The sequence below is a fragment of the Marmota flaviventris genome, chromosome X (assembly GCF_047511675.1).
Source record: "Marmota flaviventris isolate mMarFla1 chromosome X, mMarFla1.hap1, whole genome shotgun sequence".
NCBI lineage: Eukaryota > Metazoa > Chordata > Mammalia > Rodentia > Sciuridae > Marmota > Marmota flaviventris.
The window spans coordinates 112,940,692-112,963,677 of record NC_092518.1 but is presented as its reverse complement, the minus strand read 5'-3'; the positions used below and the strand labels follow the sequence as shown (position 1 = coordinate 112,963,677).

The 22,986-nt window shown below is 36.7% G+C and overlaps 1 protein-coding gene and 1 pseudogene across 5 annotated transcripts in view; both read left to right on the top strand.

Annotated features, from left to right (window-relative positions):
- Positions 1 to 22,986, top strand: part of Enox2 (ecto-NOX disulfide-thiol exchanger 2) — a 288,838-nt gene that overhangs the window by 80,842 nt on the left and 185,010 nt on the right. The window lies entirely within an intron of this gene.
- LOC114096522 (torsin-1B pseudogene) lies at positions 11,111 to 12,128 on the top strand (annotated as a pseudogene).

The window sequence follows — 22,986 nt, the reverse complement described above, 5'->3', positions numbered from 1 at the left end:
CCAGCCCTCATTGGGCTTTGAGACAGACAAGAATATAAACACATGAAATACTTACTGGTTATAGGAAGTGCTAGGATGGCTATAGATGAGAAAAATAGTAAGGAACTATTTAGATGTCATGGAAAGATGGTTTCTCTGAGAAAATGAATTTCAGGCTGAGACCTGATGATCATGCAAAGAGCCCAGGGAACAGAAGCACAGGTCTCTAGGGCAAAAATAAATAAATAAATAAAAAGACTGCATGCATTTCAGGAATAGAGCAAAGGCCACCATAGTGGAATGAAAAGTAACATAGTATGAGATGTCATTGAGGGGGTAAATTGGGATCACATCATAGAGGGCTTATAGACCCTGAAAAGTTTGAACTTTATTAGTTTTAATCTAATTGGAATTGATATGAATTGTTTTTCATTGTAAAGACTTCTTTGGCTGCTCTGTGGAGAACGAATTAAAGGTGAGCAAGAATGGAAATACACAGCCAATTACAAAGCTGTTCATTTTTTAATGGAGTCTAGCTTAAGAAAACATTGCAATTTATATTTGCAAAGATGAAGAGAAATGGACAGATTTAAGATGTATTTTGGAGTTAGAATCAGAAGACAGGATTTGCAGATGGTTGGAATATATGGGTTGAAAGAATAGAAGCTGAGTCTGACTTCCAGTAGAAAGGGGAAATGATGACACAGAAAATATAAGACAACTGTAGGAGCAAGTTTGAATAGCAAGAAGGGGTGGGATTCAAGGACACTCACTCTGACAGAAGAGAGAGAACACAGAGAATGAGTTAGTTTGTAGATTTGTTTATGGGAAGATGAAAGAGCTCCTTCTTCTGAAGGCTTTTGTTTTCTCCATAAAGTATGAGGCAAGAGCATCAGCTAAAAGCAGGAAGTAGAAATAGATTTGGGGAAGATGTAGGAGGATTGAGGACCACAATGGAGATACAATCACTTTGAAGACTGGGAAAGCAAATTTAATGCAGAAGTAGCTGGGCATTGATGGGCAGAGATGAATGCTCAGTCGAGGCTTGTCATCATGAATACTTTACATGAAAGTGAAGCCCATCTATCTGCTGGGCTATGTGGATTTCCTCCAGCCAATTTCAGTAGCTTAGGTGCAAGCTCAGGAAAGGTAATTTAACTGAATTTACCTCTTATTTTGCCATATGAGTGCATCAGGGACAACATAATATTATATCATGGAACAGACACTTGAGTAGGAGTCAGAAGACCTGGACTGTAATGCAGGCATAGCAACTTGTAATCCATGTGGCCTTAGCCAAGCTGATTAAACTTGCTCTGCCTCATTTTCCTCATTGGGAAGATTAGAAAGTTGGACTAAATCTTTAAGGTTCTTTTCAGCCCTAAAAATCTATGGTTATTTTTTTCTCTCTTGGGAAAATTTCTCATCCCAATGAATTTCATATTATATAGTGTTTTGCTTAAGTGTGGAGTCTCTGGAACCAGACTGCTTGGATTTGAATTCTATTTCTATTCGACTTCCCAGCTGCCTGACCTTGAGTAAGTCATTTCACATTTCAGTATCAGAGTTTCTTCATCTTTATCATGAGCATAATAATAGCACATACCTTAGTATGGTTATTATATGGATTAAATGATTCAATGCATGTGAAGCTCTTAGCTTAGTGCTGATTTGTACCATGCCCTAAATAAAAGTTAACCATTATTATTACTCCAAGTTCTTCATCATCCCTTTGACCATTAAAGGTCTTAAAGTTTAAAATTAATTCTGCTTACAGGCATGCATATTATCTGACATCATACTTAGAGTATCTCAGTTTGCTTCAGGGTAGCAGTGTGGCATAGAAAAAAGATTTTGGTGTAAGGTGAACCTTAGTTTAAACCCTGAGTACCCTGACTTAATATTCAACTTCTTACATCAGTTATTAAGGAAAAGGTGACATTTACCCTTACTGCTTATTATTTTCTTGGAACACAGAGGAGGAACATGTAGCCCATCAGAGAGAAAGACTTGAAAGAAAGAGCAGGATCAGTCAGTATAGTGGAAATTTTGATAGATAGAAGGACTAAATGAAGGGGTATAAACATCATTGTTATAACAAACACTAGAGATTTCTTTTAGCATTGAAATCTTCCTTTATAGTTTGGATGAATATGATGGAGAATAGTTTGGGCAGAGCCCAAGATAACAGTATGCCTGATCAACAATTAATCTAGGAAGGTCACCAATACCTTTCAGAAACTTCTGGACAATGATACCGCCCACAGAGTCCTGCTTATCAGGCTCCAGATCAGTGGCCATTTCTGTGAGGTCCTTGAACTCTTCATTGAAAAGGTATCATGTGAGGCTGAAAATGTAATAAAATATCATTCATAAGGACCCTCAGAACTGCTTTGGGAGCTGCACCTATTTTTCTTTCTGGGTTTGAAAACACCTTACTGGCTGTGTGTATTTATTTATTTATTTGGCACAATACCTTTATTTTATTTATTTATGAGGTATATTTTTTATGTGGTGCTGAGGAGTGAGCCCAGTGTCTCATACATGCTAGGCAAGTACTCTACCACTGAGCTACAACCTCATTCCTTGATTTTTTTTTAAGAAAAAAAGAAATATGGGAGAGAACCCCTCAATTAAATTCTTTTATCAGTTAATTAAACTTCATCATATAAGGCTGAAAAAAGCCCAAATAATCAGATATTTTTATCCTAATGTTACTTTCCATGTAGTATTAATTACAAATAAATTATACCACAAGTGTTTTTTTATTGATTGCATTTCAGAAAAATATTAGATTTGATTACTCTAGCTGAAATCTTGGTCAGTCTTGTTAAATGAATTTCATCTTATTAGCCTGTTAATTTCTTCTAGTTCACTGAATTACTAATGTTAATGCAAAATTTTATCAATGCAAATAGAAAAATACACATTCATTCCAGCCCTAATTTCCCCTTCCATATGCTAGTTAAGTAAATACTTTGAACCCAGAAGCCACATTACCTTTACTAGAGGCTGCAAAGTAGATTAGTCATATGAATTTATGGGCTTTCTTTTTGTCTCAGATATTTGCTCTTATCTGTTTTTCTTTCTCTGAAAAGACTGTGATAGTAATTGTGATCTTACCAAGATACACTGTTCTAGCAGCTGGAGCATCAACTCGGATATTGGGATACCATTTGCAGTTGGGCAGATTCACTTCACTCCTCAATCCATTTCCCCTTCAGAAAAATAACAATGATGATATCTTCCCTTATCTATTTTGCCTGGAGGTTGTAAGAATAAATGAAACATGGATGGAAGCAGTTTGAGCATAAATACATAAATATGGGAATTATTACTCCTCTGGACTTTAGGTATACAAGTATTTGAGTTTTTAAGAAGAAAACCCTTTGTCTGCCCCCATCGACACATGCATAATACATTCTACCATCATCATCTAACTTATAGAGACATGCACACACAAAACATCATATTATCTATATTCTTTTTTCTCAATGCCTTTAAAAATAGTTGCATTTGACTGACATTAATATACTTGTACTTACCTGGCATTAAATCAATCCATTCATTCATTAATATAGCCAACAGGTATTTATTGGGTTGCTGCTGTCTACCAGGTCCTGTACTATGCTGGGGAAAAACTAATAATCAATACAAGACTAATTCTTGGCTCTTAAGCTTATAGTTGAATAAGGGAAAAAAAACAATTAAAATAAAGTTCAAGTGGGGGGGGGGTTGTCAGAGTATAATAAAATATTTAACAGGTGTGCAGAACCTGAGATGAGTAGGATAGAGAAGGTGGAAAGGTTTCCCATGAAAGTGATATTCATGCCATGTCTTAAAGAATGAGTAAATGTAACCTAGCAAAGAGGTATGAGGAAGAGTATTCATAGGGGACAGAATCACTGCAAAACTGTGCAGTACTTTGGTGTGTGGATCTTTCTACATTTAGAAACCAATTAGTTACAGGTAACTGTGCCTGTGCCTAAATTTGAAGGAACTTCATGGCTTTTCAACCCTTATAGATTATTGGCTCTGTGCCTTGATACACTGTGTGAATGAAACTCGGTACCAGCATGAACTGGTTTTGTTCTTTGATACTTTTCTTACTTCTAAAAAGTCAAGTTCTTAGTCCTGAATGTTTTCTTATGGCATTCTTATGATTCTGAGTGTTTTTTATTTTGGTTAGCATAATTGCAGATAATTCCATATTTGCATTTAACAAGAATTTAAGTGCTTTAAATGAGTTTCTGCAGTTTGGCTGGATTAATTTGCCTATTAGTAGAGAGTTGTCTCTATCAATACACAGGCTATTTTATCTATATAAGCCCCAGTAAGCATGTATAATTACATGGTATTTAACATACATTCAGAAACCACTGGTCTATGTGATTCGGGTAGTGACCATTTATTTATAAACCATTTTAAGACCATGTAAATCACTTTCTAAAATTAGTTGAGATCATTTCCTTCCCAAACTTTCTAGGATTTTCCTCACTAGGATTTTCTTCCTCACTAAGCTCTGGCTACTAAGGTCTTTCAATTATAAGTTTGAATATATTTCCTGTTGAATTTAAAGAATTTTTCTATCACATGCAAACATCAATTTACTCTCTTGTGTTTTCCTTAACCTAAAACAGTTTACCCTCCAGGTTAATGTTTGGACCCAATCCAAGCAAGCAAATTTCACCTGAAAAGTAGAAAAAATTGTGTATAATTCACAAAGGGCCTTGGTAAATTATCTCACTGGCTTGAATACTGAGCTAATATCTGCACATGATGTCACTTATAAGTCGAAGAAAATGGTTTAACATGTGTTCCTGGTGTGCACTCAACTATATGTGGCACAATTGTGTAATGTGTAATTACATATGCTTTACTTTCTGTGGAAGCTTTTTTTGAAAAGAGGGGGTATTAAAGCCCCAAAGTTTGCACTATAAAAGCTGATAGCTGACAAAACAAAGTTGAGCATTGACATAATGCCTGTGGTTAACTTTAGTTTTCAAATATGTCTATTGATAGTTGTAAAGAAAATATACTTCTCTATTCTTTCATAAAACATTGTATTATTTTAAAATTCCAAATATATAGAGAAGAAGATGGTATAAAGTTATACTTCCTACACATATTTATCAAACATTAACCAATGTTTGCAATCTGTTAAGAATATAGATATGGTTGATTTGTTGAAATTTACTTTGTGGTCCTTCTTGATCACATTTCTCTCCCTTCCTGGAGGAACTGCAATTGTGAAGTTGATGTGAACCTTTCCCATCCATATTTTTGTAAACATATATGCATTTAGAAAAAATGTTGAGAATAGTTTTAATGTTTATAAAATTTGTATCACAGTGTATATATTATTAAGCAACTTGAGTTTATCATTCAACGTTATATTTTTATATTTATCCATTTTGGTATGCAAACTATTCATTTTAACAAGGGTAAAATATTTCATTTGATGAGTGGCTGTTTCTCAATTGTATATATCCATTTCCTGTTGATGGGCTTTTTAGGTTGTTTCTCACTTTTCACTATTACAAAATATACTCCAGTGGGTGTTATTTTTACCTGTCTCCTTGTGATATGTGTGATGTTTTTCACCTTAAAGTGGTAAACTGGGTTGCAGAGAATGTGTGTTTTCAACTTTACCAAATTGCTCTCCAAAGTCATTGTACTACTTCATATTCCCAACAAGTGCTGTGTGAGGGTTCCTGTTTCATCACATCCTGTAGCCCTCAGTATTGTCAGACTTAAACATTTTGCCAAAGAAATAATGTCTCACTATGTTTTAATGTGCATTTTCCTGTCTCTTAGTGAGGTTTAATATCTTTCCATGTGTTTACTGGACATAGCAGTTTCCTTTTTTATTAATTGTCTATTCATATCATTTGCCCATTGTTCTTTATGGTTGTTAGTCTTTTCCTTATTGATTTGAGAGATTATCTATCCTGGATACGAATCTCTTATGCTTTCTAAGTATTGTCTCAGTCTGTGTCTTGTCTTTACTTGATGTTATCTTTGTTGAACAGAAGCCTTTAATATTAATTGAACAAAATTTATCAAGTTCTTTCTTCTTTAAATATAAAACTGTATAGGAGAGTGTCATTCCCATACAACCTAGAATCCTTCTCATTAAACTAAAATGAAGCAATGGACACCAGATTACATTGATATGACTTCACATAAAATAAACTTGGGAAGTTATTTACAAATGCAGAGTAGTTGCAATTAGTAAAAATGTAACTTCAGGCCAGGTGTGGTGGCACACGCCTGTAATCTCAGTGACTTGGGGGATGAGACAGGAGGATCATGAGTTCAAAGCCAGCCTCAGCAAAAGCAAGGCGTTAAGCAATTCAGTGAGACCCTGTCTCTAAATAAAATACAAAATAGGGCTGGGGATGTAGCTCAGTGATTGAGTGCCCTGAGTTCAATCCCTGGTACCCCTCCAAAAAAATGTAACTTCAGAGGCTGGGGTTATGTCTCAGTAGTAGAGTGCTCACCTAGTATGTATGAGGCACTGGTTTGATCCTCAGTACCACATAAAAATAAATATAAAATAAAGGTATTGTGTCCATCTACAACTAAAAATTATTTTTAAAAATGTAACTTTGATAGACCATTAAAGAAAAACTAATGTTATTCAAGATGTACATGTAGTTAACAATACTGTGTTTTACATTAAAATTTAAGGTAAGAGACTTTGTATTATGTGTATCTTTACCACAATAAAATAAATGAAGTAAATAATTCAGAAAATTTCTTTAATTTAGAAAGAAGTAGTTTCCTAGGAAATCTAAGTGTTACTTCCTTTGTTAGTATCTGCATGACTCAGGTAAGTCATTTCACCTGTCTTCAGTTTTTTATATGTAAAATGAGGAAATGGTGTTATATGGTCTCTAAGGCCCATTCCATCTTTTAAAGTTCCATGATATGAGAAATAAAGAATGACTTAGATGTATTCTTTTTGTATGTATATGTGGTACTGGGAATCGAATATAGGGCACCATAGTAGACAAGTGCTCTTCCACTGAGCTGCATCTTCAGCCCCAGAGATATTGTTATGATTTCAACCTTTCATTTAGAATTTTCTCAATTTTAGGGCTGGAGTTGTAGTTCAGTGCCAGAGTGCTTGCCTAGCATATGTGACACTGGGTTAGAAACTCAGCACCAAATGAATGAATGAATGTGTTGTGTCTATCTACAACTAAAAATATTTTTTATTCGTTAATTTTTTATTTATATATGACAGCAGAATGCATTACATTTCTTATTACATATATAGAGCACGATTTTTCATATCTCTGGTTGTATACATAGTATATTCACACCAATTTGTGTCTTCATACCTGTACTTTGGATAATAATGACCATCACATTCCACCATCATTAATTACCCCATGCTCCCTCCCTTCCCCTCTAATTCCTCTGCCGTATCTAGAGTTCATCTATTCCTTTCATGCTCCTTCTCACTATCCCAATATGAATGCCTCTAGCTTTTTTCTTTTTGATCAAGATTGCTTTGGCTATTTAAGATCTTCTTTGGTTCCATACAAAGTTTAGGATTGTTTTTTCTATATCTGGGGAAAATGTCAGATGAATTTTTATAGAGATTGTATTGTTTTGTAGATTTCATTGAATATTATGGACATTTTAACAATATTAATTCTTCCAATCTGTGAGTGTGGGTTATCTTTACACTTATTTGCGTCTTCTTTCATCTGTGTTTCATAGTTTTTAGTGTACAGGGATTTTTTGTTTCCTTGAGTCAATGTACTCCTGAGTATTATAGTTTTGGTTAAGAATAGGAAATGGGATTATTTTCTTAATTTCTTATTTGGATAGTTCTTTATTAACTACTAGTTTATTATTACCATTAAACACTCCTGAATTTTTCATTAGAGCATTATTATCATACATGGTAGTTGGGTTCATCCCAACAAATTATACATGCATAGGATTTGATTTCAGTTCATTTTCTCCCTTTTTCGTTTCCTCTTCCCTTCCCCATTCTCCTTGCTTTAGTATACTGATCTTCTTTGCAGTTATCTACTTATTTTTGATTGATTCTTTCTACTTATACATAAAGGTGAAGTTTCTTTATATTTATATGACAGCATCATTTTTAAAAATTCATTCCCCATTTCCTCCCCTTTCCCAATCCTCCTCTCCTCCTTTTAATCCCCCTTTTTTTCTACGCTACTGGTTTTCCCTGTATCTTTATGATATCTAAACCTCTACTCCTTCTTTTTCTTATTTCTCTCTAGCTTCCACATATTAGAGAGCACATCCAACTGTTGGTTTTCTGAGACTGGCTTATTTCACTTAGCATGATAGTCTCCATACCATTCATTTGCCAGCAAATGTCATAATTTCATTCTTCTTTATGGCTAAGTAAAACTTCAGTGTGTATATATACCATATTTTCTTAATCCATTCATCTACTGATGGGCATCTGAGTTGATTCCATAATTTGGCCATTGTGAATTGTGCTGCTATAAATATTGAGGTTGGGTACATTGCTATAGTATGCTGATTTTAGTTCTTTAGGACAAATACCAAGGAGTGTAATAGCTGGGTCTTATGGTGGTTCCATACCTAGTCTTCTTTTTATTTTTAGATTATATCTAGTTCTTTGAGGAATCTTCATACTGCTTTCCAAAGTGCTTTCCAAAGTGACTGTAATTTGCAGTCCCACCAACAATGTACCAATGTACCTTTTCCCCACATTCTTGTCAGCACTTGTATTATTTGTGTTCTTGATAATTGCCATTCTCACTAGAGTGAGATGAAATCTTGATACTACTGATTTTTAAATTTTGATTTTGTATACTTCAACATTATTACATTTGTTATTAGTTCAAAAAGGTTTTGGTGGAATTTTTAGAGTTTTTATTATACAAGGTCATTTTATTTGTAAACAAGAACAGTTTAATTTCTTCCTTTTCAGTTTTGATGCCTCTTGATTTTTTTCTCTTATCTGCTTGCTCTGGATAATATTTCCAGTACTTTGTTGAATAGAAGCTGTAAGAATAGGCATCCTTGTCTTTGCTAATTATAGAGGAAAACTTTCAACTTTTTACCATTATGTATGATATTTGCTGTGGGGTGGTCATATATGACCTTGATTATATTGAGGTACATTTCTTCCATACCTAATTTATTAAGATTTTTTTTGTCATGAGCTGGGCTTAGTGGCACATGCCTATAATCCCTAGATTATTCATTTGAGATTTTTCTTTTATTTTCCTGTGGGCATTTTATTCCTATAAACTTCCCTCTTAGAACTGCTTTTGCCGCAACCTGTAAGTTTTGATAGGTTCTGTATCTATTATTTTGTTTCAAGATTTTAAAAATTTCCCTTTCAGTTTCTTCTTTGACCCATTGGTAGTTCAAAAGCATGCTGTTTAATTTCCATTTATGTGTGAGTTTTCTGAAATGTGACCTGTTAATTGATTTCTAGTTTCATGCCACTGTCTCAGAAAAGATACTTAATATGATTTCAGTCTTCCTCAATTTATCAAGACTTATTTTGTTTTCTAATGTATGATCTATCCTGTATAATATTCCATGTACACTTGAGAAGAATGATAGAATGTTCTGTAAATGTTCATTAGGTTCATATGTTGTAATACATAGTTTTATTCCAATGTTTTCTTGTTGGTTTTCTATCTGAATGATTTGTCTATTGCTGAAAGTTGGGTATTGAAGACCCCTACTTCTGTAGTATTATATTGATCTCTCTCTTCAGATCTGTTAATATGTGCTTTACATTTCTAGGTGTTCCAGTTGGGAGTACATACATATTTATAATTACTACATCCTCTTGATGAATTTAACCCTTTATCATTATATAAATAACTTCTTTTTCTCCCCTATACAGTGTTTGACTTAGTTTAGTTTTTCAGATATAACAACTCCTGGTCTATATTGGTTTCCATTTGCATGAAACATCTTCTTCCATCCCTCACTTTCAGTCTATGTATGTCCTTACAGGTGAAGTGAGTCTCTTGTAGGCAGCATATCATTGGTTCTTGCTTTTTTGTTAATACACTCAGCAACCATATGTTTTTTCATTGGCAAAATTAATCCATTTCTATTCAAATTAATTATTGATATGTAAGGATTTACTATTGCCATCTTGTTGTTTTCTGGTTGTTTTGTAGACACTTTATTCTTTTCCTCCTCTCTTGCTGTTTTTCTTTGTGATTGGGTGATTTTGTTTAGTTATATAATGTAGCAGGAAATCAGGGTCCAGACAGTGTGAACTGGAAGCAACACTTTATTAGTGGTGGCACAGCCCAGAGGGCTAATTCCTAAATTCTGAGCCCCAAGCACAATAGTGCTTTTACTTTTATACATAAGCAAGTTTTAGGTACATCAAGGCAAGGGCGTTGGTACAATTCTACTGGAGGATGCATTCTACATTTCTTATATGGTTACAAGTTTGTCAACAACCTAGGCACTTTTAGCTCAGACAGCCTAGGGCCTTTTACTGCACTGAGCCTAAATGGGGATTACTGTTACCTGTTGTTTGTTTCCTGTTTCTGCTATATGGTTATCTGTTATATGTACTTGTTAGCCTCTGCATAGCAGTTGCCATTCTGTTCTACCAAAATGCTTAGAACAATATTTTATCTTTTTAAAATTCAACTTTAGGCTTTTGCTTTGTGACTACCATGAGGCTTACATCTTCTGGTTACAACAGGCTATTTTAAGATGATAAAAACTTAACTCTGATCACATACAAGAACTATACATTTATTCTACTTCTATATTTTATGTTTTTTTTAACTAGGCAAAGAACTTTATTAACCTTTGCTTCAAACTTTATTCCCAGGCTTCTTCAGCTTAATTAGCTTCAAAGAATAAATTGTGTATAAGCAAAAATTGAAAAATGTCCAAGGGGCTTTGGCTTAAAAATATTAGAGATCTAGATTTTTATCAGGTTCATAAACAAAACAATTTTAAAAAGCAGTCATAATATAAAATAGCAGCTCCCAATAATTTCTTTAACTTTGTCCTCTTCAGAAGTTAATCAGTTTAGTTTCCCTCATTCTTATATGCCTCATCAAAATTCTCCACAAGGGCTGTCTGGGCCCAGTGTGGCTGCTGAGGCTCCAGACTGGTGATGCGACTGGCAGGGTGGCTTTGGGGCACTGTGGCGCTGTGGCACTGCGGCTGCTGCTGTCTGCCCATGCGGTGTCAGTGTTGGAGCCCCTCAGCGTGGGACTGGCCATCGGGGCCGTGTTGGCCTTCACGGGCTACCTCTCCTACAAGGACCTGTACTGCTGCTTCGGCAAGTGCTGCAGCTACGAGGAGCCGCTCATCGCCTCGACCCTCAAGTTGGATTTGGAACAGAAGCTGTTTGGACAGCATCTGGCCACGGAAGTGATTCTCAAGGCACTGACAGGCTTCAAGAAAACAGAAGTCCCAAGAAATCACTGACCCTGTCCTTGCACGGCCAGGCTGGCACAGGCAAGAATTTTGTCAGTTAAGTTGTGGCTGAAAATCTTCACCCAAAAGGCCTGAAGAGCAACTTTGTCCACCTGTTTGTATCAACTCTGCACTTCCCCCATGAGCAGAAGATTAAACTGTACCAGTAGCAGCTACAGAAGTGGATTCATGGAAATGTGAGTGCCTGTGCCAGCTTGGTTTTCATATTTGAGAAGATGCATAAGTTGCACCCCGGGATCATCGATGCCATCAAGCCCTTGCTAGACTACTACGAGCAGGTGGATGGGGTATTCTACTGCAAAGCCATCTTCATCTTTCTCAGCAATGCAGGTGGGGACCTCATAACTAAGATGGCTCTGAACTTCTGGAGGGCAGGAAGAAAGAGGGAAGACATCCAGCTGAAGGACCTGGAACCTGTGCTGTCTGTCGGAGTCTTTAACAATAAACACAGTGGCCTGTGGCGCAGTGGGCTAATAGACAGAAACCTTATCGACTACTTCATCCCCTTCCTGCTCTTGGAGTACAGACACATGAAGATGTGTGTGAGGGCAGAGATGCGGTCCTTTGGTGCTGCTGTAGATGAAGACATATTCACCAGGGTGGCAGAGGAAATGACGTTTTTCCCCAAAGATGAGAAAATCTATTCAGACAAGGGCTGCAAGACCGTGCAGTCCCGGCTAGATTTCCACTGAGCGCTTACCCACACCTGGACCTTGCCCTTCAGAAACACTTTAAAGACCTCTTCAGGGTTCTGCATATTTGCACCTGTGAACTTGGGATCTAGAAGTTTCTAAGAGTTGACTGTTGAAAAGACACTAATCTGTCCTGTGTGCGGCATGATGGCAGTTCAGCTGTTCCCTGCAGTTGAATGTGAGCTTTTAGAATCCTTCACATGCACAGTTACTAATCTTCATGGAAGTGCCTGCAAACAGCTGAGCGTGAGGTGGAGGGTCATTGTCGACCCATGGTCCGGCCTCCCGAACCAGTGCTGTGACCAAGGGCCCCAGGGACCCTGTTACATTTGGGAGCATCAGGTTTTCACATGCCAAAGTCATCTTGCTCTGCTTTTTCTTTGCACAGAGAGCATTTACTGGCTGGTAGTATTTTTAGTTAACGTCGGTGGCACCTGCAGGTGCAGATGGTATTGGCGAGGAGGATGTGGCCCTGCAGACTGGCTACTCTTGTCCTGGGCTGGACTGTCATCATAAGGGTGGAGGTGCACTGAGGCCCTGTAAGCAGACCAGGACCTAGGGTCCCTTGGGTCTGGCCCTGGCCGTGAAATTCCCACCGTCTGCTTGGTGAGCCTGCCAGCTCCTTGTACCATGTCCTCCAGACACGCCACTACCAGGTTTCCCCAGCCCCATCATGTTACATTTGCCTCTTACACTTCACATGTGAGTAATGTGCAGCTCGGCAGGTTAGGCAGGTTCTCTGGGCTGTGCGGGTGTGCAGAGCCTGATTACAGAGGAAGCAAAATGCTTAAGTGCCTTCTTAAAGATAGGTGTATTTTGCCGGGTGTGGTGGTGCATGCCTGTAATCCTAGCAGCTTGGGAGGCTGAGGCAAGAGGATCACGAGTTCAAAGCCAGCCTTGGCAATGGTGTGTTAAACAACTCAGTGAGACTCTGATTCTAAATAAAACACAAAATTGGGCTGGGGATGTGGCTCAGTGGCCAAGTACCCTTGAGTTCAATCCCTGTACCCACCCCAGAAAAAGATAGGTGTATTTTTATAATGTTTTTACTTCTGAATCTTAGATGATAAAGTACAGGATATTGCATATTTTAAAACCTGGGAACGACATAAAATGGAATAATTGCTTATTCTCTTCTCAGGTACTTTCAAGTAGTATGTGTTTTTTATTTTTTATGCTAGGGAAGTAGTATGAGTTTTTATTGTTAAATACAAGGTGCTATATGGTCACAATTGAAGATCAAAGAAGGTCATCTGAGTGGTGGCTGGTCTGGGTGTCATCTGATGCTGACCCCTGTATGGCAGCACCAGGCTGGATAGCCCTGATCACTGGGAAATAAGAGTCAGATTCCAGCCAGCAGGATCCTTCTGCCTGACCCACAGTTGTGATATAACTGTAGACACGTAATTGAAACACTGGGTAACATTTTTATATATATGAAATGTGCAAGAATGAAGATTTTGTAACATAGAAATTCCTTCTGGGGTATCACATTTAGTCTTTAAAAAACACCACAGTGGGAGCTGGGGTCGTGGCTCAGCAGTAGAGTGTAGAGCGCCCTCGCCTAGCACGTGGGAGGTGCTGGGTTCAATCCTCAGCACCACATAAGAAAGAGATAAAATGAGAACTAAAAAAGTATCTTAAAAAACCCCAAAACACCATGGTGGGCTGGGGATGTGGCTTGGGTAGAGTGCTGGCTTCGCATGCATGAGGCCCTGAGTTCCCTCCCTAGCACCATCCAATAAATAAATAAAGATGCCTAGGTGAGGCTCCTAAGTTTCAGGATGTGGTCTCACATTGGAGATAAGTTACCTTTCTTTTATAACCTTTTGGGCCTGTGGTCAGGAGGAGACAAGGTTTCCTGTTTACAGTGACACAATAAACTCACACATGTGGGCCACCTTTGGACTGTGGTTGCTGATTTGGAAAAGCCCAGCCTCTCATGAGATATGGACAAGAACTTGAATTGACCTAGTGAATAGAACATAATAAAACCTAAATACTGCAATGCTGAAAAGCATTCACAAGAAGATGGTGCTTTTCCATCCACAGATTGTTTGGGCAGAGCTTCAGCCAGTCTCCTTAAACTATTTGTCTGCACCAACCTGGTTTAAAATGCTTGGTAGCATTTCTGTCAGTTGCTCTGTCTCAGCATGACCTGTAATGGTGAAAGTATTTGCTGCCAGAGATGCCTGAACTTTAGGGTTATTAAAGTGGATCACTATTCCTTCGTTTGTAAACATATTCACCTTTTCAATACCAGAGATAGTTTACCCCTAACTTCTTTAAGGAGAACTCTACCAATATGCACTTGTGCCTGCAGTTTGGAGAGTTTTTCTTGGTTCATGGTTCATGATAGTTTCTTTCATCCTGTTGGAGCAGAAATGGAGCCATATGGGGAACTAGGGTTGGTGTTCAGGGGGTCTCAGGCAGACCAGCTGAGATTAGGCGCACAAAAGCATTCACAAGAAGATGGCAGCTAGAGCCATTTTATATTTTTGATGTCATAATTTAGATCTTTTTCTGTTGTGTATACCTTAAAAGTTATTGTAGGTATTGTTACTTTTAATAGGTTTTTCTTTAACCTTCAAAGTGAAGGCAAAGGTGATTTAAATCTCAGCATTGCAGTATTAGAATATTCTGAGCTTGGGCCAGGCACGGTGGCACATGCCTGTAATTCCAGCGGCTCAGGAGGCTGAGATAGGAGGATCATGAGTTCAAAGCCAGCCTCAGCAACAGTGAGGCACTAAGCAACACAGTGAGATCCTGTCTCTAAATAAAATACAAAATAGTGCTGGGGAAGTGGCTTAGTGGTTGAGTGCCCCTGAGTTCAATCCCTGGTACCACCTCCACCCCCCCACACCAAATATAATATTCTGAGTTTGTGCAGTTATTTTGACCATGAGCTTTATACTCCCATTTTTTGGTGTGTGTTATTAATTAGTGTCCCTTTCTTTTAGTTTGAGAAGCTCTCTTCAGCATTTCCCATAAGACAGATCTGGAGGTTATGAACTCTGTAAACTTGTTTTTCTTGGAAAGTCTTTATTGCTCTCATTTCTGAAGGACAGCTTTGCTGTGTAAAGTATTCTTTGTTGGAAAAGTTTTTGTTTGTTTGTTTGTTTTCCTTCAGCATTCTGGATATACCATCCCACTCTCGCCCATAAGGTTTCTGATGATAAATCTGTTTGCAGCCTCATTGAAACTCATTTATATGTTATTTGTTTCTTTTCTCTTCCTGCTTTTAGACTCCTACTTGTATTTTTTTTTTTTTTGTACTGGGATTGAACCCAGTGGTGCTTAACTACAGAGCCACATTTCCAGCCCATTTTTGTATTTTATTTAGAGACAGGGTCTCAAGGTTGTTCAGGACCATGCTACATTGCTGGCTTTGAACTTGAAGTCCTCCTGCCTCAGCCTCCTGAGCCATTGGGATTACAGGCCTGAACCACCATACCCAGCTTATCCTTTTCTTCTTTTTTTTTAAAAATAATATTGGTTTATTTATTTTTAGTTATAATTGGACCCTATACATCGAACCCAGGGTCCCGGAGCATGCTAGGCGAGCGCTGTACCACTGAGCCACAATCCCAGCCCTTCTTTCTTTTTGGTAGTTTGATTTTAATATATGTTGTTTCAGTCTTGTTTGAATCAAATTTAATTGGAGACCTTTGATGATCCTGTCCCTGAATTTTTATATATTTTCCTGTATTTGGACTTTTTGCTATTATTTCTTTAAATTATCTTACTACCCCTTTATCTCTCTTCTCCTATTTAAATCTTATAACTTGAGTATTTTCTCTTTTGATGCTGCCTCATGAATCTCTTAACCTTTCTTAATTCCTTTTCATTCTCTTTTCCTTCTGATTGTATATCTTTAAATAACCTGTCTTTGAATTCAGATTCTTTCTTCTGCTCAATGAATCCTGCTTTTGACATTCTTGCTTTTTTACATTCATTTATTGTACTTTTCAGTTCCAGAAATTATCTTTTTAAATATAACTTATATCTCTGTTAAATCTCTCAATTTCTCCTTTTAATCATTGTTTTCCTGATATAAGTGAATTGTTTCTCTGTATTTTCTTGACATTTTGTAAGCTTTTAAAAGAAATTATCTGGAATTCTTTGTCAGGCAGATCATACTTCTGTATTTCTTTAGGGTCAGTTATTAGAACTTTATGTTTTGTAGTCTTGTTTGAATTGAATTGAATTGAATTGGATACCTTTATTCTTCATATAGCTGAATATTTACATCTTTCCTTAGCTCTTTCTTTCTTCAGTGAAGTCATATTTCTCAAGTTTCTGATTTTTCTTGATCCTTGTGGCCGTGTATTGATGTTTGCACATATGAAGAAGTAGGAACTTATTCCAGTCTTTGCAAACTGGCTCTGTCTGAGAAAGTCTCTCACCAGTTCAGCTGATCTAGAGATATGTGGCAGATTATCTTGAGAGGTTTACAGGTGAACTTGCTGTTGGAGACCTTAGGAAGTGTGGTCTGGTGCTTGGGTCAGAAGGTGGGTGGGCCTGAATTTGGGGTCCATGGGGCTGGGCCTAGGGTCTGGATCCACTGGGGGGGTTGTGGATTAAGTGTACAGTCCATGAGAGCAGGCCTAAAGCCTGTATTCATGGAGCCCAACCTGAAGTCTGGATCCATAGGCCTAATCTGGTTCTATACTCAGTCAATACATCCATGTACTAGAGAAGGCCTTGTGCTTAGGTCCACAGGGTCAATCCTGGCACCTAATTCCATGGAAGCTGGCCTGAAATTGAGGTATGACTGGGTCTATGGGGGCTGGTCCAGCTCTAATGTCTACTGGGATGGGCCTACACTTTAGTCTGATTCAATAGGTTTATACCCTGGGTCTGCTAAAGTGTTGGGCTGCAGAGGCTAGGCTAGAGGGTGTGGCTGAAACCTATGTCAATGGGTAGTGGCCTGGTACTTGATACCTGAAGTGCCAACTTAGCCTTGGGTCAGGCCTGAAGCCTGGGCTGTGAGAGCCAACCTGGCTCTGGGATGGTCTGAAACATGGGATGGGCCTGGATCCTGGAGCTGCAGGGGCTGGCCTCTCACAGGGCAGATCTAGCTCCTGTATCCAGAGGTGCTTGTTTGATGACTAGGGTAGCAATGGCCAGCCTGTTGTTGGGATGGGCCTATGGGTTCCTGCCCAGTGATGAATTTTATTGGGGCAGGCTTGATGTTGGGATCCAAGGCAAAGTTCAGCACTTATGTCCCTCTCCTTCCCTTTCCCTCTGTGTTGCCTGGGAAGAGTGTTGTGGGTAATGTAAATCTGTCTTTCCTATTCTCTTTAATGTGTCTTTTCTTATTTCTGTGCTATAGCCTGCTGTAATAATCTCTCACCTGGATTTTTTAGCTCTTGTGAAGATATTTTTTATGTAGGTAGTTGTTCAAATTGATGTTTCTGTGGGGGAAATGAATGCTAGAAAGTTCTATTCCCCCATCTTGCCTAGCTCTCCCTACTTCCAGTTATATCACTCAATTGTTTTAGTGATTTATCAAAAATGCTTATCACACATCATATCTACTTATTTATATCTGTTCTTCAGACATACGAACACACAAAACATACATTCTGTAACCTTCTTGGGGTGGGGTTTTAATTCTAACTCTCTAACTTACAACAAAAATATATTCCTTTCCTGACAGTAACCATGATCTTCCTTGTAAATTCTTCTACTTTAATACATGATGAGATAAGCTATACAAATCTAAGGTGTGACTTAATTGTGGTGATAAAACAAACTGTGTTTTATCTCAGTCCAAATAGTATATAACCCTTGCTTTTGGAAGAATGAAAAATGGTAATCTTGGACATATGCCTTGGCCTTGCTTAAAATACTTATGAAAGAATGAATTGTCATTGTCACCCCAGTAGAACCCAGTACTGTAGCAGTGACACCAGTCCTGGCAAATGGGGAACTAGCATTGTTACTTTAGGTAGTGTACTCTAAACTTTTTTCATGACAGCGTTATAGATGCTATCTGAAGTGGGTATGCCAGTATCAACACTTGTTAAAATTGTGGTGACTGGTTCATTGTGTTTTCAACAGCTGCACATAAATCAACTCCTCCTCTGTAATGGAATAGCTAGTGCAGCTACCAACAAAAATGAAACGAATTGTAATTTTCTCATATCTTCAGGTAACTAAAGCAATATGTTTCTGTTAATAAACTTTTAAAAATTGCCATGAACATTGTCATTGGCTCCTTCTGTCACTTTTATCACCATTTTTTGTTAGTCTTATGGAACATAACAGGAATTTAGTTCCAGACCAGTGATCTTTGAGTAAAGTATTTACCAGCCTTAGCTAATTAAAATAACTAAAAACCTACCGATATTTATATCCTTTACAAGGGAAATTAGGAGCCTGCCATAAATGAGGACTCTACAGTATGCTAGGAGATATAATATTAGTAGTTAAGTCTCTAGTTCTGTGACATGAAAAGCAATATGCAAAACGAAGATGTATACATTCTATAGTCACAATAAGGTGATAGAGACTGCAAGAACTTGGAGAATACAAATTAAGATAGAGGGTTATATCAAATTACAATAGAGGGTTATTCTTAAAATGCTTTTTTAGTCTTGCTTTGCTACTTGTATCTCATTCAAATTATACTAGCTATAGATTAGGAATTACCATTCCTTCTATAATGAGTAGCAGATTTCTTAAATGTTTGCAGATTTACAAACTTTGCAATTTCTTTCCAAAGTTGTACATTTTCTCCTTTATACCTAATTTGTAGTGCTTTTGTGTTTTAGTTTTAGTTTCAACCAGGTGTGGTGGCAACACCTGTAATCCCAGAGACTTGGGAGATTAAGGCAGGAGGATCACAAGGTCAAGGTCAACCTGGGCAATTTAGCAAGACCCTGTCTCAAAATAAATTTTGAAAAAGGGATGGGGATATAGCTCAGTGGTAAGAACACTTAGATTTAATTCCTCAGTACTGGACAAAAAGAAATTTTTAAAAATTCTAGTTTCAGGGCTAAAGTTTAGAACCTGCTATTCCTGTACCAAAAACATTTTCCATTCACAGACACAGTTCATCTACTCATAGCCTGTGTCATTCACTTTTATATCCCAAGAATAATAAGAGTTATACAATGAATTATTAGGGTTTTGTTTTCTTATCTCTTTAAAAAACAATTGAGGTGAGTGATAGTGGCCAGATTATATTGTTATATTGTGTGCATGTATGAATACATAACAACAAATCCATTATTATGTACAGTTATCATGCATCAATAAAAATGTGGGGAAAAAACAAAGAAGACAAGGGTCCCAAATATTTTCTAGAAAATGCGTAGGTCACAGCTTTTGCTAATGGATCTAATCTAATATACTTTCCATATTTGGAAAAAGCACTTTATTACTTACATACTTTATATTTTTTACTTAATTTGTTTTTTTTTTTTTCTGTGTCTGTTGTTAGAGTGAGCTCTATGAGGGTTGTCTGTTTTGTTTACTTTTGTATTTCCAGAACCTTGCATATAGAAATTGCTCACTAAATATATTGTTAATTGAAAGGAGAGTCATCCAGAGTTCACTCCATCTATGTTAGTTCAGGTTCCTAAGGCAACTACAAGTAAGGAAGAATGAGTAAAATGTATCTCATATTTTACTGTTTTACTATATTATCAGATCCTCTGTTGATTGCTTTATTTGGATTATCTCTTTTAAGTACCATAAAAGCTATAAAGTGAGAAGCAACATACAAAATGAAGATGTATACCTTCTACAATTCATTAAGATGGTAGAGACTTCAAGTGCATATAGATAATATCACTATTTACAGACAAATAAATTAATGTTCAGGGAGTTAATTATCTTGCCCAAACCTGCACAGTCAGCAAGTGGCAGGGCAGGATTATCATGACAGTTTGACTTCAAAGTCCTAGATTTTTCCCTACAGTAGTCCAATTTTCTAGGAAGTTCAGAGAAGAATTCAATAGCTCATTCTCACCCAGGATATGAACCATCCATTTGATGAGTGCTTCCATGATATATATGCTGTCTTCCCTTTAGCCACTCAGTAGTCATCTTGGCTGTCAGATCAACTGTTCTGGTATCATAGTGCTTGTGTTCCAGTGACCCTTATTTAACAATGGCCCCAAGTTATAAGAGTTGTGTTGTTGTCAATTTTACTACAGTATATTGTTTTAATCAATCTTTTTTATTGTTATTGTTGCTAATTGTTATTGTGTTTTTAATTTATAAATTAAACTGTATCATAGATATGCATATATTGGAAAAATATAGTATATATAAGGTTCAGTGGCTTCAGATAGGGATTTGGAACTTATCCCACATGAATAAGGGGGGACTAGTGTATCCTTATGTTTCAGTCCCTGTGCTAGGTGGTAGAACATTGAATTTGGTGTCATAAGACAAGGTTAAACACCTATTGAGTTATACGGGACAAATTCTTTAATCCTCAAGTTTATCATTTTTAAAAGCCAGTGATAAAAACACCTATCCCAACTCTAAGAGTTATAAAAATTAAACATGAACTGATGAGAAATACTTTTGTAAATATGAAATTATATGAAATAACCTTTGTAAACTGTGTTGTACTATTTAGTGTTGGTAGTTTTTATTTTGGACTTCATGTGAAGGAGTTTAGTTAATGGGGTCCTCTAAGTCTGTGGACCCCATTAGGATATTTTAGAGTAAAAATTATGATCGTGAAATCTGATGGAGTGATTTGCCCAAAGCCTCTTATTGAGTTGGTGGTAATTCTAGAAGTAGAACTCAGGCTCTATTACATTTTAGTGTAATTTTTATCCTCACTGATTTTGGAAGACTTTTTAAAAATCCTTCTGATGCATTGTTAGTATTTTGGTATTCTGTAGCCCACTCATTGTTCTTCTTTTGCACAAGAATTTATAGAAATACTTATGCAGTTATACAGTCCTTACTCTTTTGTTTTTAATTACTTACATGATGTTAAGTCTTTTTTAATTTGTCATGTGGAAGATCTTTTTTTGTGCAAGTCAGGTAGCAGTTCCCTTTCAGTCACGCTTGGTAGTATTAACAGTGGTGGTGTTCTTTAAAAGTAGAAGGGTTTAAATGAAATAAGAGCTTTCTATAGGCTGCTGGTGTGACAAGTTGCAACTTGTAAAAATTTCCTTGGTAAAGGTTGATTATCAACCAAACTCAGTAAGAGTTTTGCTGGTTCTTTCACTGTTCCATGGTATCCTTTATTTAAATGATACATGCTAAGACTTGCCATGTCTGATAAAAGGAATCACCTGCCAATGTGTCTGTGTGAACCCTACCAGTTGAGCATACCACTGCAGTTGATGTATAGCAAATTATTAATTACTTGCCTCTGATAAATTATCCCCAGTAAAGACTTGGGATAAACATATCTGATTTGGTTTCCTTCTCATGCTTTTCAGGTACAAGCAGGAATAATTATTGTCATCACAGAATAAAACTTTTCTTTCAGGTTTTGCCATTGATGTTGCTCGCCATATAAAGGAAATACAACTCTATTTGCTCTATGTTAGTTTCATGTCTCTAAGGAAGTAAAAATAAGGAGTGATTGAAAGAGAATGAGTTGATAACCAGGGAGAGGTGATCAAACATGTATTACTGAGTGTCTGTGGAGTTCACAATATATATCAGGTTTGTGGGTCATATAAACCCTTGGAGTTCTTTATTCTCTATTCTTATGTCTGACTTTTGGTAACTTTACTGCTCATTAATTCTTTTACTAGAGGGTAGGCAAGAAAGGACTAGAAAAATGACACTTTACCAGCCAATTTTGCTAACCTATTTGTGCTCTGGTGGGGAAGGAGACAGAAACTGTGGCCCAAAATAAGAAGTTTATATTAATTTCATTTTCCTTCAAAATTTTGGGATATTTATGAAGTACAGAACTAATTATGTTATAAAACATGTTTTTGAAAAGTAAAAGGTTTCACTATAGGTAAGTTGACTTGGGTCACAAAACACTATCCTTTGAGGTGGTCCAGGAAACAGTAAAGATGACATTTATCTTAATAAAATGTATATGTGTGATATAGCTTATAGTTTACTAATAGTAAGAAAGAAAGATTTCAGAGTCAGAGAAGATTCAGAGCCCAGGTAATTTTCAAGAAGAAAAGGATTAGGAAGACAAAAGCATATAATTATGTTTAATAAAGCATTTTAAAACATTTTTGGAAAGTCTATTTTATAGAATTAAATGATAAATTAAAATAAAAGTTAGAAGACTTGCTTATTTAAAATAAATTTTTGACTCTTTACAATATTATATAGGACCCAGCAAATAAACATTTTGTCCCAAATATGCATGATGGGTTTATTTTCATATTTTTGAGGGAATCTAGATACCACATAAATGCCCCATATGTGACATAAATCATGCCTTCATCATTTGTGAATAAAAAATATACATAACATGACTCAGTCCATTCTTCAAAAGTGAAAAGAATTCCAATACAGCAAAATATCTGTACTATTGTTTTTGTTTGTTTAAATTCTACCTTATTGGACTTAATTGATGTACAGTCTGGAAGGATTGTAATCCAGGCTGTCTCTTGAAAGACGTCTTTTATTCCTAAATGTATGCTTACCATGATGGTTTCCTTGCTTCTTGTTTCTAAGAAATCATTTCTAAGTAATTAACTTGGCAATAGTACAAACTGAGGCAATAAATTAATTCGTCACGATTCCTGATAATTCCTAAAAATGCAACTCTTCTGTTGACTAAGAGTCCTAATGGAATGGCCTTGTTTCTGGATCAGTAATTGGAAGACCAAATTTTGCCACTGATTTGTTGTGGAACTTTTAAAAAGTCACTTTAGCTAATCTGACCTTTAGAATTCTATAT